We start from the raw sequence: 16,749 nt of genomic DNA, 5'->3' as shown, positions 1-16,749 counted from the left end.
TTCGTAGATGGCAGAAGAAGGCCATTGAGAAAAGTACTTTTGTTGCAGCTTTGGCAGCACAAGGACAGCAGGAAATACTGCAGTAGCTTTGCTAGATGCTTTTTCTTTCCTTATTCAACCACTATTTTTTTATATTTATATTTTTATATTTTAATTCCATTTATATCCCGCCCTTCTCCGAAGACTCAGGGCGGCTTACAAGCTTAGCAGTAGCCTTCATTCTATGTATATGCCTGCTTATTAGGGCCTTCACACACACCCCAAGCGGCATTATTACAAAGTCAGCTTAATTGCCCCCAACAATCTGGGTCCTCATTTTACCTACCTTGGAAGGATGGAAGGCTGAGTCAACGTTGAGCCTGGTGGGATGCGAACCTGCACTAATTGCAGGCAGCTGGTGTTACTTAAGGAGGCATTAGCCCACTGCTCCACCAAAGCTATTAATGGTCATTAAGCTGTCATCCCAGAAGCCGTGTGTGTGTGTGTGTGTGTGTGTGTGTGTGTGTGTGTGTGTGTGTGTGTAAAAAAGTCAAGATGGCAGCTGGGACTCCTCAACCACACCCCTCTCCTTTCTGCACATGTGTCAATATCACTGACAGGTCTAAAGGAGTAGTAAGACTCCTATTGCATGGGTACAGCTGCCTTCTTAATCTTTTTGACCGTTTTTTTTTGGGGGGGGGCGGTGGAAATTACATTCAGTCTTATGTAGTGGCCCAAGGCTTGCAGCAACAATGTGTTTCTAGCCACATACAAAAAATGTGTTAGAACAAAGCAAAATAAACCAAACCAAATCAGTCAGTCATTTAGCCAATCAATCAATCAAACAAAGGCCTCCTTAATTTACAGCATCATTTATGCATGTGTGTGTGTGTGTGTGTGTGTGTGTGTGAAAAGACACACACACAGAGAGGATAGAGTTAGATACATAGATATGATGATGATAGATACAGAGAGAAAGAAAGATTTGTCTTGATATGGAGATGCTTATGCTTTAATTTATGTTATTGAGTGAGTTTTTTAAATCTAAATGTATGCTTCACCAAGGTCATTTTTATATATTTGTTATTATAGGCTATTGTTAATCAACAACATATACACCTGTGGTAATAAATACATCAAGAGGTAGCATGGCTCCAGAGACATTAGTGGCAAAATGAGAAATAGTCCTGAGCAGTAGCAATCACTCAACCTGCATCACTGTGTAGCAGGGGTGTCAAACTCACAACGCCACGTGACGTGTCACGACGCATCACAACTTTTTCCCCATTACTAGAGCTGGGCTGGGTGTGGTTTCGGCATGAGGCATCCGGCCCGTGGGCTGGTAGTTTGACACCCCTGCTGTGGAGGATTATAATATCCAGCTTTACAACTTCCAAGTGGCCATACTGACAATACAGAATCTTCCCCCCATAATTATTCCAGTTGATTATCGTGACAAACCCCCCAAGTACTAGTATAAAAAATTTTCTCTTGCCCCTCAAAAAAAGCTTCTCTCTTTTTCTCCAGTTTTTCTTTTCTTGAAAAAAGAAACTGGGTCTTTTTTTTTCTTCCATATTTTTTTCTTTCTACAAGGAAGTAACTCTGGTTGTTAGCATTGTCCAACTTCCATCCAATGTCCAACAAGACTTGTTTTTTGGAGTATCTCCCAAGTTCCCTAATGGAAAACTCTGAAATTCTGGTATGTTTTTACTCCCTCTTCCATAATGTTCATCTATCACAGGACTCTAAATTCCAAACTCTTTTTTGACAGCTCCATAGCTCTTCACCAAAAGAAAAAAAAGATACATTTTCCAATTCTGCAGAGTTGGTTTCAGAAGGAAATAATGACTGAAACAGATTGGTGGTGTCTGCCCAGAGTTTAACTATTTTTTTGATGATTACTGGATAAATATAAACTACATTCAGACCTTCAATATCCCTTAGATCACAAGGGAGGAACAGCAGCTGAGACCCCCTTGAGACAGAGAAATCTGCCAAGTCACATCAAATCAAATCCAATTTTATTTTGATCATTGACCATATATTAAAGGCAACAAACACCATCAACAACACACAGCATAAGGAAACTTCAAATAATCACTGATCCTATTGACCAGTGCCTGATGGGTGTGGTATGCGCTACAGAAAAACTTGGCAACTCTCACATTTGTTTCATCATGCCCAACAGATTGAAGACAAAGTAATATAAAATGTATCAGACTGACCTTGATATTTTATTTCAAAGGAAATAGATTCTCTGAACCAATAGTCTCATAAGAGTTATAGTGGAGCAAAACCCACCGATTGTTGTTTCAATCGCCACTGAATTAGATAAGCATTGCATCTTTAAATATGTTAACTTCATTTATTTTTCTCTTGCGATGGCCAGACTAATGTACATGGAAACAGCCAAATAATATCATTCTGAGAAATGCTGGAACAATGAACTGATATAAATTGGTAGCTAGCCGATTGCTACGACTCTGCATTTTTATGGCTTTTGAATTTTTATGTTTTTAATTGTGCATTGCCCAGAGTCACTCTTGGAGTGAGATGGGTGGTCTCTTAATCTTGATAAAATAAAATAAAAACAAATAAACAGACTGATTTTGTTACTGTGCTCTGATCAATGTCAAGGGTCCTCGAACTAATCTTCAGTTTTGTACATTCAAAAATTGTGCTTATAACATCTAAAGAGAAAACATACCAGAACAGTATATTATCTGTGATATCCAAATATTGATATTTGGATAAGTGAAACAAGTTTTCTTTCCCAAAACTGCAGGAGCTATACCCTGCAGGTAAAAAGGTACTCAGAATTGTTTATCTGTACCTCAGTGCAGTATTTATTTATTTAGTGTATGTTGATGTTGCATTAGCCAGGAGACTACAATGTTAATACAAAGTAGTTGTTTGGCTGCCGAAAATTGCTAGTCTATTCAGTTCATGCTTGTGCACTATTCAGAGTACCCCACAGGGGGTAAATGAGCACCACACTCAGAAAAGTCTGCAGTGGTGGCTTTTCCCACCACCAATGTCACCTCACATTTGGGCAGGTCCAGCACTAGTTGAATTTGTATGCCGTTCAAAGCACCATTTTCCCCCACTGAAGTGGTACCTATTAATCTACTTGCATGTAACATGTTTTCGAATTGCTAGGTTGGAAGAAGCTGAGGCAAATGACAGGAGCTCACTCCATCATACAATGCTTGGATTTGAACTGCTGGAGTACAGACCTACTTCAGTGTCTTTTAAGCCACTGAGCCACCATGTCTCTCACCTCATTGCAACAGCTGAATTGAAGAAACAGATGTGGAAGAAAGAGCTCTGAAATTTTACTGGGCTGATTTCAGATGGCTAACTTTTTATATGGTCCCAATAATCATCTATACAACAATTGGACATAAGATTGTTCTTAAAGAACTTGATTGATATAGGTAAAATTTGGGCCTCTTTAGGGTGGAAGAAAGATTGAATGACATCTGCTGTCCTTTGAGCATTTTGCAAAGTGTAAGTCAAATGTGCATTGTGAGATACTGAGGTCTGGAGAATAACCCCAAGGTGCTTGAAGCATTTGACTTGTTCCAGACAGAAAAAAAGCTTAAAGTTCTACTCAAACTTATTGGAGTTTGTGAAAAGATAACAGCATTGTCAGCACATAAGAACATGAAGGCAATTTCGGCAGGTGATCATTTGGGTGAGAAATTTGTTTTGCTTCTTCCCGTTTCCCCAGTCTAGATATAACTTTCCTTCATCCCAGATCAACATGATTCTATTTTAAAAAAATAAAAAATAAATCACATGCATGGAACACAATTTGTGCACACACTTGCCCTTGTGTGGATGTTATTGTGTGCAATTTTCCTGACTTGACTTTTGTAAGCCATTTTTCTCAATATGTATATTTATATTCATAAGCGATTGTAGAAAGGAGCAGCAAAAATCAGAGGTACGTGTTTCATAAGTCATTGCTTTGGGGTTGAGGTAACATACTCAAGGGGGCCAAATTAAGAAAAGTCCATTTAGGAGAATATTTGTAGCTCAGGGTTGAAATCAGGGTTACTTGGTGCTCTTGGAGTGCACTGATGATGTTACCTAATCTGGGTAATGAAATGTCTACAAGAAAACAGCCAAGCTCAGAGAGCACCAAGGACCCCTCAAAATTCCATTTCAAATGCAAATCACGTACACTGAATTCTCATTCCTAGCTCCAACTTTCTGTCATTCCTGAGGTGAAGAGCAAGCAATAGTTTAGAAGACTGATCTGAAACGGTATTCAACATCTTCCACCAACAGGGTCTGGGGTGAAAGTAGGAAGTAAAAAGCCAAGTATAATCATGTGTTCAAACCCTTCTCCTTTGTCCCTGGATTAACAACCCATACAAAGGAGTGAGGATACAGCCACACGTCATACTCACCACATTGGCCCTTTGCCATCTCTCCAGATACTCAGGTCTCGTGTTTTCCATTGGATCAATGATTTTCAAACTTGGCAACTTTTAAGATGTACAGACTTCAACTCCCAGAATTCTCCAGCCAGCATGGAGAATTTGGGGAGTTGAAATCTATACATTTCAAAGTTGCCAAGTTTGAAAAACATTGCATTAGATTTTTTTCATAATAAAGTATCTAGAAGGTGGTTATTTTAAGAGTTGGAAAATGATATATGTGGAGGAAGAGAATGAGACCCAACATTTTTAGGCTAACATATGTAGTATAGGTCATTTAAAAGGCTGATTTTTACATACATATATACATGAAATGGAGATGAACTTGCACCCTAGAGTCAGACATGACTGGACAGGGAATATTTATATGTATACATATAAGTATACATATTCTTTGTTCAATCATGTTCAACTCTAGGGCACAGTGCTCATCTCCATTTCTTGGCCAAGGTAGCCAATGTTGTCTGAAGACATTTCCATGTTCATATGGCCAGCAGGGCCATATGCCAAAGGTACACAGAATACTGTTATGTTCCCACCAAAGTGGTACCTATTTATCTACTCACATTTGCATGCTTTCAAACTGCTAGGTAGGCAGGAGCTGGGGCAAGTAACAGGAGCTCGCCCCATTGCACAGTGCTCAGATTTCGAACCCAAGCTATCAGCTTTCCTGCTGACAAGCTCAGCATCTTTAACTGCTGAGCCATAGCGTGTGCGTGTGTTTGTGTGTGTGTATGTGTGTATATGTATATCATCATCATTTTAGCCATTGTCTATCCACTGCATGATGAAGGCCTCTTCCGCATGTTTCCAACCCACACATACATACCTACACACACACACACACACACACAGAGAGAGAGAGAGAGAGAGAGAGAGAGAGAGAGAGAGAGAGAGAGAGAAATGTATATACACAATTTCAGTAAGGGCTTTTCCACCTTTCAACCTTAACCTGCTTGTCTCTCATATGTAAAGCAGATGGAAATAAAGTTGGTCCAGCAAGAACTTTTATGAATTTCACTCTCTTCTGCCATTTGGCTTGCCGTAATAATCTGGTGTTGTCTGATCTAAAACCATAGCCCTGACCAATCAAAGCTCCATTTGATTCATAGGAAGGAATCAACACTCCATTTTAAGCACACATCTGCAAATCTCTTACTTTTCCCTTTTCCATGATACTCCTTCATTCATTCTAGAACAGGGGTGTCAAACTGCTGGCCCATGGGCTGGTTGCATCATGTGGAGGCCATGCCCACCCCAGCTCTGGCAATGTGAAAAAAGTCAAGATACGTTGTGACACGTTATGTGACACGAGTTTGACACCCATGTTCTAGAAGCATGCCTTGACAAAAAAAATATGAACCAATAATTCTGGTTACTTCACTCTAGAACATAGGTGTCAAACTTGATCGTGTCACATGGCATATTGTGACGTATCATGACATTTTTGGCCTTTGCAGAGCTGGGTGGAGGGGCATGGCCTGCATGTGATGCATCCAGCCCACAGGCCACCAGTTTGACGTCCCTGCTCCAGAAGGACATGCAGGGTGGGGTTTTATTTTATTTTATTTTTTTCTTGGGCCTTAGACAGCCTGCCTTCATTATTGGAGTCTGTTGGCTAGAGCTGGTGGTTATGTCAGTTAGGTACCAAGTGGCTTACCTTGGCTGGTAGCAAAATCAGTGTGTTATAACAGCTCCTCTATATGATAATTTATGCATCTATGAACTTTATGCCAATAATTACTGCATATGTTATATGATTATTTCATAAAATTACATGGCACTGTAAAATAACTGCACATGATGTATTTAATTTTCAACTTATATCGCCCCCCAAAAAACATGGAAGGAGCTACAATAATCATTATTTTCAATTTTATATACTTAAGTGGTTGTATGAAAAAGAGAGCGAGAAACCCCTTCCAAATTACATAGTTCTAATGTGTTAATGGTAGCATAACATGTCATTACATTATGCAACATAATTTCAAGGATATTATAGATGGCTAGCCTTTAGAAATTTCTTGTCCTTATTAGATGGTATTCATATTTCAAGCCACAGTTTGCTTAATGCACCTATTTAACCTTGCTATTTCTACTTACCCCTCTAGACACTTGCAGAAGTTCATGCCCAAGACCAGAACCATTTACTGGAATGCTAACTGAAAATTAACGGGCCTTCATTTCCCTGCAGTTTCTTCACTGAAGGCATTCTATTCAAGTCAGAGAAATAAATGTCCCATAAATAAATACACACCTAGTCCTCATGGAGAGAAAAGCCTGTTTAGCAACATCAATTGTAGCTTATACAAAGTGCTCAGTTCCCGAGAGTAATTCAACTTTTTTTGTAATGATTCCTTGAGTCATTCCACGTTTGTTCAAAAGCAAAATCCAGTTAGAACTGCAACGAGGATATAATTTTATTTATTATAAGTAGTATTATCCATCGGTCACAACTTGGCGACTTAGATGTAAATCATAAATAAAGAGTATTGATCCATTCATTGCCTGTGGACTTTAAGTGAAATGTGTGTGTTTTCCCTAACCTTTGTTCAGAAATCCAGGTGGAATTTGGGATTTAGCGTTCTGTAATGGGTGCCCTGACTTTTGTAGTTGAATCTCTTGTTATTGGTTTTAAAGTTGCTTTTGTTCATGATGTATTTCTTGTAAGGATTTGGATTGGGATGCCCTAAAAGGTGAGTTAAGCAATAATTTAAATAAACAGATAAATCTAAACAAATGGCAAAGCATATTAAAGGTCTCTGGATACCTATAGACCCAGGATGTGAATCTGGATCTAGAGCACAGGTGTCAAACTCGTGACGTCACGTGACGTGTTGCGACATATCGTGACTTTTTTCCCATTGCTGGCAATGGGGGTGGGTGCGGTTTTGGTGTGATGCATCCGGCCCGAGGGCCTGCAGTTTGACACCCCTGATCTACAGCATATTATGCACAGAGCTGGAAATGATGTTTCCTTCACCCTTCCCTTCTCACCGCTCCTTAGCCCTAAGGATATTGAGTAAACCAGCTCTTATATACCATCATCAGTGCGTTTTCCAGTCCAAGATGAGGAAAATAAGGAAGGATCAGGTTGCAAGCCAGGATACCTTCCGTAGGCAGTGGCCTTCACTGGCTCTCGGAAAGACCAGCAAAGAAAGAGAAGGGTAGGGTAGGTGATCTCTGCACCAATGGTGGCTGTGGAGGAAAGGAAGCAGGAGGTGATGGGTCAGTTGCAATCATGGAGAAGGAGAAGGCTCAGAAGAGGAAGTAGTGGCAGGGATCCAACAGCCATGTCGACTATACGTGTAGCCTAAGGTTATCTTCAGGTTCAAACAACAACAACAAAAGATTTGAAAAAAGTTTCCCCTCCTACCATCACTCCCAGAAGAATCTAGAAAAAGAGAAACCATCACAAAGCAACAATTTATAAAAACTATATTATTTCTACCCAGGGGGGAAAAAAAGACAATCGTGAAGTAGGCCCAACATGCTTGACCAATATGTTAATGTATCGGTTGAGCAGAATATTTGTAGCTCAGGGTTGACATGAGGGGTTCTGAGCTTGCTTGTTTTCTTGCAGGTGTTTCATGACCCAAACTAAGTCATCAGTGCTAATCACTAGCAAAATAAGGGGATGTGCTAGTCTCTAGCACCGATGATATTACCTAGTTTGGGTCATGAAATGTCTGCAAGAAAACAAGCAAGCTCAGAGAGCACCAAGGACCATTCAATAACCAATGTATTATTTTCATTTCCTTATAACTAATTACCATTTATTTATGATTATCCTTCCTTGCTGTTGGGGCAATCTGCAAATTTTAATCCATTTTGAGTTAGTTTTATCCCTAAGGCCACTAATGAACATGCTGAAATAATGTTAAACCCAACTCCTAATGACCACTCCTGGTTGTTAGAGACAACTATATTTATAATTTCCTGCAGGGGGTCAAAATCTGCAAGATTAGGGGTGCAAAATTACAATAAAAGCTGCACCTTTTGTACAAGCTGACGATATAAACATACGAAATAAGCGCGGCTCGAATCACAACACCACAGTCATCACCTTGCAGGGTTTTCTTTTTCTTATTTTTATTTTTTTTGCCTCCTCCTCCCCCAGGCCCTCGCTGGAAATGCTCCTTTCTTGTTATTTTATTTGCCCATAGTTTTCAGTGTTACTATTGACTACGATCTAATCTAGAGGGAAATAATAATAACTTCCACGGCTGAATGCATTTTACAAATCTCAACCCATCTCACATCGAAAGCGACAGTAATAGCCAAATGAGCTACCTGTCATCTGCTTCGTTTCTCAATTAGTGCTGACAACTGTTGTGTTATTCCAAAGCAGGCAGTGCTTCATAATACTTTGGTGGCTAGCTCTGAACACAGTCCAGCAAACATTTAGCAGTTTTGAAGCCCCAAAGGGATTAATTCCGAATAGACCACACTTGCTTTCGTTTGCTCATTCAGAGATGCAAATTCCAGATGGGCAGGTAGAGTTTTGTACCCAGCATGACACAAACACTCAGAAGCCGGCTTACAGCAGTGGCTCCAAATGGTAGCCTCAGAGCAACCAAATATAAATAAATAGATATACGCAAACCTACAACAATGTCCTTAGCTGAGAAAGCCATCCATACGCATGAGATTTTCCTGCAACGCTTGTGGTGTACTTGTATGTCTGCCTGCAAACCATCTGGTATCACCCAGGTACATAAAGGTAAAAATTGGTCATGATGTTACCATGTACATGTCATCGTTCTTGCATCATTGTGGCTTAGTAATTAAGATGCTGGCTTAAAAAGCAGGAGACTATGAGTTCTACTCCCACTTTAGCTATGAAAACCGGCTGGGTAACTTTGGGCCAGTCACTCCATCTCAACCCAATTCACCTCACAGGGTGGTTATTGTGTGAAAAAAATAGGAGGAAGAAGAAGTATAAGGCACGTTCACCACACCGAATTATTCATAAAGTAATATCAACATGTTATTTACTATATAAAAATTCTAATAGCTGTATTCACTGCCACTACCACTTCTCATGACTGTTCGATGGCATTTTAATATTGTATTATTTTTTAGTGTAAGCTGACAAATGATTTTGATTTTGTGGGCTCCTGAGAGAGTCTTGGGGGACCTCCCCAAAGGTTCACACTTTGGAAAACACAGATCTAGATGATAAAGTAGTGACAAAGGATTAGTTACTCCTCACAAGAATTAGTAAAAATATGGTAGGTAAAGCATATCAAGGGCTTGATCGTGGCAGCTTTGGACTGGATCCCAAGGGGCTGCCTGATGCAACAGTCACAAGTAATGGCTTCTGCATTGTAAAAGGAAATGGGAACATTGCTATAATTTAGGCCTATTAAACTGCTCAAAGTAAAATCAGAATTAAATCAGCTCATAAAGTTCCTGAATCTTCATTGTGTTCAATGACTTAAACAGCTCTCTAAGATTGCAAGTCAACATTTACTTCAAAGTTTAAAAAATACCAGCAAATAGAGGAAGCAAACCAACAGGATTACAAGCCTGTAATATTTATTTATTTATTTATTTATTAATGGGATTTATATCCCGCCCTATCTCCCGAGGGACTCAGGGCGGCTAACAACAACAAAACTTAAAGGTCTCTGTACAGTAAATTAAAAAATAAAATTTGAAATAAATTAAAATAAATTAAAGAATAAAGTTAGAATTGTAAATATAATTAAAATCCCTGTCAGTCTAGGTCAGCCAGGTGGAAAACGAGTGTTTTGAGGCCGCGGCGAAAGGACTGGAGATCTTGGGCCATCCGAAGCTCAGGGGGGAGCTGGTTCCATAGGGCTGGCGCTCCCACAGAGAAGGCTCTTCCCCTGGGGGTCGCAAGCCGACATTGTCTAGCCGACGGTACCCTGAGGAGGCCTTCTCTGTGTGAGCGTACTGGGCGATGGGAATTCGTTCTCTTGAGAGTAAGCCCCAGTGAACCAAATATTTGCTTCTGAATAAACCAGGGGTCTTGAAACTTGGCCCTTTTATGACTTGTGGACTTCAACTCCCAGAATTTCTCAGCCAGCTTGCAATCTTACCCATACTTAGGTGAAAGTTATTTCTGCTAAAATCAGTACAGTTCACTTCTGAGTAACATATAAAATTATACTTTCATTAGAGAGAGAAAAAAGAAACTCACTAGTTACTGTTTCAGACATTTGTACAAGTGGATAACCTTGGGAAACAATATTTTTGTAAAAAAAAACCAATATTTTTGTAATAAGATATTCTTGGATATACTGTAGATATATAACCTGTGGGGTCCTTGTTTCTCTTTGAAGTTATATTCTTGCAGACGTTTCATTACCAGTCTAGGTAACATTATCAATGCTACTAAATATATAACCTTTTTGAAGCTGAGGACCATCCTGTGAAAAGTAGATGACATAAGAATGAAGCAATAGGCTGGATCAGGTCAGAAATCAAATATGATCTACTCTGAATTCAATTAAAATTATATTAAATAAATTCAATCAGCAAAATGCTTCTAAAAATTAAAAGTTGCTGATATATTTTGGAAAAGTTTGGAAAGAGAACAAAGCTCGGATTTGAGAAGGGGGACGATTGCTGTCCTGGGGGCCCAAGTTGCACATTTCAGGCATAGGAAGAGATTTGCTATTCAGGGAGTTTTGATGTATAAAATAGTAACTGAATTAAGGGTCAAAAAAGATGGATGTGTGTCTATAATTTGATTTGAATGTGATCAGAAGCTTGAACGGTTCCATATAGGAAATCAATGGAAACCACCACACCATGACAAATGCTTTGAGACCATTTTCCTCCTAACTTTTAAGTCGGTGGACATTTTCCAGCTCATTCCAATATTTATGAATAATGCACTACATTCTTTTAAATGCTTTCCCACTCCCACACTTTCGCTCCCAATCTTAATTATAAAGGGATAATAATTATAGTAATTAGCATCTGCACTTCTACCTCATCGCTCATCAGATAGCCTCAACATCTACGGCATTTAACGGTGGCACGTAGGGTTTGATATATAAGGGGGCTGTGGATGTCGAATTCAATATGCTAACTGACAGCTCAGTTACTGAAACATCGTCTGAGACTTCAGGCTGCTAACTCTTTCATATCAAAGTAATGCCATAATACTACACACGGATGAACACAAAAGACATCTACAGGGAGGGATCATAGTTCAAAGAGTATATATGTGTGCATATATGACCTCTGGCATCTCCCTACAGTAGCCATAAAAGATATGGATGAATACCAAAAAAAAAAAAATTCATAGAGCTGGGGTGGTTTTCCTAGATGAGATGTGGAAAAGCCACGATTCATAGGATGGGTCCCATCAACTTTTCATACGTCCATTTCAAGGGCGCCAGTTTTACAAGTTTGAAAGAAAGGGTACAGCATGCAGGTAATCCTCTTTGCAATTGCCTTGTATGGCAACCATTCACAATTGTGACTGTGATGAAAAAGAAACTCCATGACCAGTCCTCGCATTTACAACCTTTGCAGGCCTCTAAAGCAAAGGGAAGTTAAAGCAAGGTCATCGGCACAATCATGGTTTCACTCAGCAACCACTTTGGTTCATAACCCAGATGCCGTCCCCAATCATGATGGCTAAACAAGGACTACTGCTGACTATTTTACATTAAACTTCCTAACTCTTCTCAGCTGATTCTTACCAAAAAATAATAAAAAAATAAAGTCATCCCCAGACCTTATTGTGACCTAATCACTGCAACTCTCCTTAAGTCCCGTGGTCTAACTTTCAGCTTACACTATACTTGGTCTGGCCTCAGAGTGAGAAAGTAGGGACGACAGAGTTGTACAGCTATCCTTTTCCGACTAAGATCAGTGAAGATTTATGCACAAGTGTATATTAAAGAAATCAAAAGCTTTATTCATGAAATTCACGCCTTTCGGTGGAACAGCACAAATACGAAATAGGCTTTTAACCTTGCCCTGAGTGTTTTTCCTTCTTCCGCTGAATTCTGTATTCTTTTGAGATGCTTTTCTGCTTTTCTACTTATTGTTTTATTTTCATATTCATCACCTGATTTTCATATTCTTGGCTTCTGTTTTTTTATTGTGATTTCATTTTTGTTGTATGTATGCCTTGACAGTGGGTCAGTATTATCTTCAGCATTGTTGGTTGAAAATGTAGGCACATTATATGAGTTGCTTTTGGTTTAATACAGCTGTATTAATTTATCTGACCTGAAGAATGTTATGCTGCCCATTATCTGGTTGGCTCAGAGGCCTGAAAAGTATGTATTGTTATAATGCAGGAAGTTTGGTGGTGAGATTTTTGTTGTTCTTGTAAATTTATTTATGTATTGTATCTGACAGTTTACCCCTCAAACATCTTTATGTGTATTCACATTGGTCATTTTTGTCAAAGTTCCTTGCCTTCTACAGGTAGTCCTTGACTTACAACAGTTCATTTAGTGACCATTCAAAGTTACGATGGCACTGAAAAAAGTTACTTAGGACCATTTTTCACACTTATGACCATTGTAGCATCCCCATGGTCACATGATCAAAATTTGAATGCCTGGCAACCCATTCATAATTATGGCGGTTGCAGTGTCCCAGAGTTATGGGATTTACCTTTTGCAACCTTCTGACAAGCAAAATCAATGAGGAAGCCAGATTCACTTAACAACCGTGTCACTAACTTAACAATTGCAATGATTCACTTAAAAACTATGGCAAGAAAGGTCATAAACTGGGGGGAAATTCATTCAACAGATGTCTCACTTAGCAACAGAAATTTTGGGCTCAGTTGTAGTCATAAATTGAGGACTACCTGTATAGCATCCATTACATTTAATCCCACAATATATTATATCCCATCTTCGACACGGCTATACATAATTTTATAAAGATAATTGATTCTGGAAAAAAATCTCTCCCAAATGTAAGACAGATATGATTATGAAATATTGTTGTTGTTGTTGTTAGCTGCGAAGTCATGTCTGACCCATCGTGACCCTATGGACAACGTTCCTCCAGGCCTTCCTGTCCTCTACCATCTTCTGGAGTCCATTTAAGCTCACACCTACTGCTTCAGTGACTCCATCCAGCCACCTCATTCTCTGTCGTCTCCTTCTTCTCTTGCCCTCAACCTTTCCCAGCATTAGGCTCTTCTCCAGTGAGTCCTTCCTTCTCATTAGGTGGCCAAAGTATTTGAGTTTCAACTTCAGGATCTGGCCTTCTAAAGAGCAGTCAGGGTTGATTTCCTCTAGGACTGACCGGTTTGAATGCTTTGCAGTCCAAGGGACTCGCAGGAGTCTTCTCCAGCACCATAGTTCAAAGGCCTCAATTCTTTGGCGCTCTATGAAATATTAATTTTTGGCAAAGTTATCAGAATCACCATTATGCTTGAAATTTCTGTGTAGTATTCTCTTAGGATTTATTTTACTAGATAAAGCACCATAAGAATTTTAAAAGGGAAACCTAGAAAAGCCACCTCCTTTTGAAGATGAAGTATATACTTAACATACTAGGATCATTTTTTTTCCTTAAAGTAGAAAAACTGAAGAACTAAAAATCTTGAAAAAAAACTGCAACGTTAGTTGCTTTTAAGTCTCATTCATTTTAATGGATACGTTCAGCCTGATCTTAAGAGGCTAGTCTTATCCATATTTGCTTAGGAAGAAAGTTCCAATGAACTCCATTTATTTTTAAATGAAAACCAGTGATATTGGGCAATATATTTCTCTCATTAGAATCTATGGGACTTTCAAAAATCCCATCCAGTCCCCTTGATCAGAAGTAACTTTGGTGAAATCTGCTCTCTGTTTTTCTTTTATTCCTCTAAAAGTAGCTTCTGTTTTTCAACCTCATTCTCAGACTGATTTATAGAGAGAGGGAATGTCGTGTTTTTGAGTGTACATGTTTGTAGCAAGATGTCAGAAGAGGAGATGGTACTGTTTCCTCCTCCTCCTCCTCCTCCTCCTCCTCCTCCTCCTCCTCCTCCTCCTCCTCCTCCTCCTTCTCCTCCTCCTTGTTATTGCCCTGTCTGAACTGAAAAAGACCTTTGCAAACTCTCTAGGTGTCCCTAGGAATCCATTTTTTTATTTTTTTTTAATTCCATTTATATCCCACCCTTCTCCGAAGACTCAGGGCGGCTTACAAGCTTAGCAATTGAAGAGTAGGCACCCAGGAAAACTGCAATTCATAGAAAATAATAGTAGAATCAAAGGCTTTCTTTTCCATCCACTCCTCATCAATCTTGTAACAACAGCAAGCTTCAGAATCCACAGAGAAGGGTTCCATTAACCTATTCTTCCTTACCATAAAAATGGAGACAATTTCTTTTCCATCAGATTGAAAGTTGATGATGATGATGATGATGCAGAAGAAATCTTAGGTACTGCACAAATTAGAAGCATCACTCTATAGCTCAATCTGAGTAGAATATGTCAGAATCCATCCCAGGGTGTGGAGTTGATAAACTTACTAGAAGCCTACCGTTCCAGGAGACTTCAATCTATGTTACATTTATGGCCCAAAATTTCACCAGGCTACCTTCCACGAAGTTAACTTTCTTGTGCTGAGTTTCTATGACATGCCTGTGAAACATACTGATTCCTTTTATGATTTGCAGTCGTTCGATGAGGAGAAAGTGAAGTTGAGATGAGAATGAGTGAAAGGAATTGTTCTCACGAAATTTATTTTTAAAATAGCCACCACTGATGGCAATCTGGCCCACCCCAAGTTTCTTATTTCATGCTCTTCAAGGTCAACGGGGTGTGTTACAGTCATCCCAAGAGGGCTTTGAAGGAAAAAGAGTGGCAGGAGTTTAACACACTGTCGTTTGACAAAGCCTCCTGAAGTATAACATGGCCTTGCTCTTTGCAAAATTCCTTGTTACATATTCTAAATTATGGATAACTCCTGTAATCCTGCCAAAATATCTGAATCAGGATTAAAAATAAAACATTCAACTTGAAATGTGTGAATGATTTTGATTTGCTGATAATGCCTTGTGTGGTTAAAGTCACATTCGGTGTTGACTTGTAACACATTCATTCCTTGAACTTAGATATTCTTCAAGTTCTCTTAAAACTTTTTCAGGAGACATTGCTACTAGCCAAATTGAATTTGCTTCCCGAAGCTACAGAGATAAAGCAGGACGCAAGCAAATTAGGGCTGTTTAATAATGCAGCTAACAAACATGATTGCTCACAAAACTTTTTCTTCGTTTGAAGGACTAAGATTATGTTGAGTGGATTTAATTTCTCAGACAGCTCAAGCTAAATGAACTCACGCAGCATTTCAAAAAGCAGCGCTGTCAGCTTGGAGCTTCAGGAAAATCACACACTGGGAAATGTACGGCTGCATGCAAACAGCTAGACATTGTCAAATGAGCCAACAACTGCCACCTCCAATTGGTGGTTTGAGGGTTGATGCTTCTGATCCTGGAGATTGCAGTGTGCCCACCAAATCACTTTTTTGGTACCAACCAGACTTTCTGCTTCAACTGACTTTCTGTTTCAGAAGCTTTTCATTAAAATCATAATAACAGGAAGCTGCCCTGCCACAAAGCTAAGCAGAAGCTTCTACTTTCAAAGAAAGTATGTAGGTTCCCCTTGGTCCCAAAGCATTCTCATAAAATAACAATGTTAGGAACTGTGCTTGATCTGAGTAAGTGCCCTCAGCACAGAAAAAAGGCTAAAGTAAGCACCAGAGTAGAGAGCAGAAGAACAGAGATGGACACAAAGAATATCCTGACTCATTTGACTTCATTGTAAATAGTGATTTATTTTGGAGGCGGGATGAACTTCTGGTGAAGATTGTGGCGAATGAGAAGTCTCCATGGGAGCAAAAATGGCACTGTGGTGAGATTGGTGGCTAGACTTTCTGGCCAGCAAAGTGACTCCAGATAAAAAAGATTGTGAAATCACCCACTTGCATCCAGACAACTGCTCCTCATGAGTAAACTGCAGGAATTGAGGTTTCTGTGAATGAGTGGAGTGATTGGGAGTTGATGGATTTCCACCAAGCTCACAGCCACACTATACCCTTATGAACATAAAGTCCTGCCAAACTTCATTTCTTAATCACTTTTAGAAATTGCTTATTAACTGCTTCTCAGCTATTAGGAATCTTTCAATTGACAAGGTTGATAACTTGAAATGGATGATTTTCCTTTATTCCTTAATGAAGAAAGCTTTAAAGATAAGTTTAAGGCTATTTTTAACAACACGTATTTTCAAATAAGCAGCAAAAGGGTGATTAGAACACTGATTTTGGAAAGTTATCAGTGGTCTGATGGATTTGAATTAAGATTTTGAAATTAATTATAACAATG

The sequence above is a fragment of the Vipera ursinii genome (genome assembly GCF_947247035.1).
Source record: "Vipera ursinii genome assembly, chromosome: 1".
Classification (NCBI taxonomy): Eukaryota; Metazoa; Chordata; class Lepidosauria; order Squamata; family Viperidae; genus Vipera; species Vipera ursinii.
Note: the sequence above shows the minus strand (reverse complement) of the source record.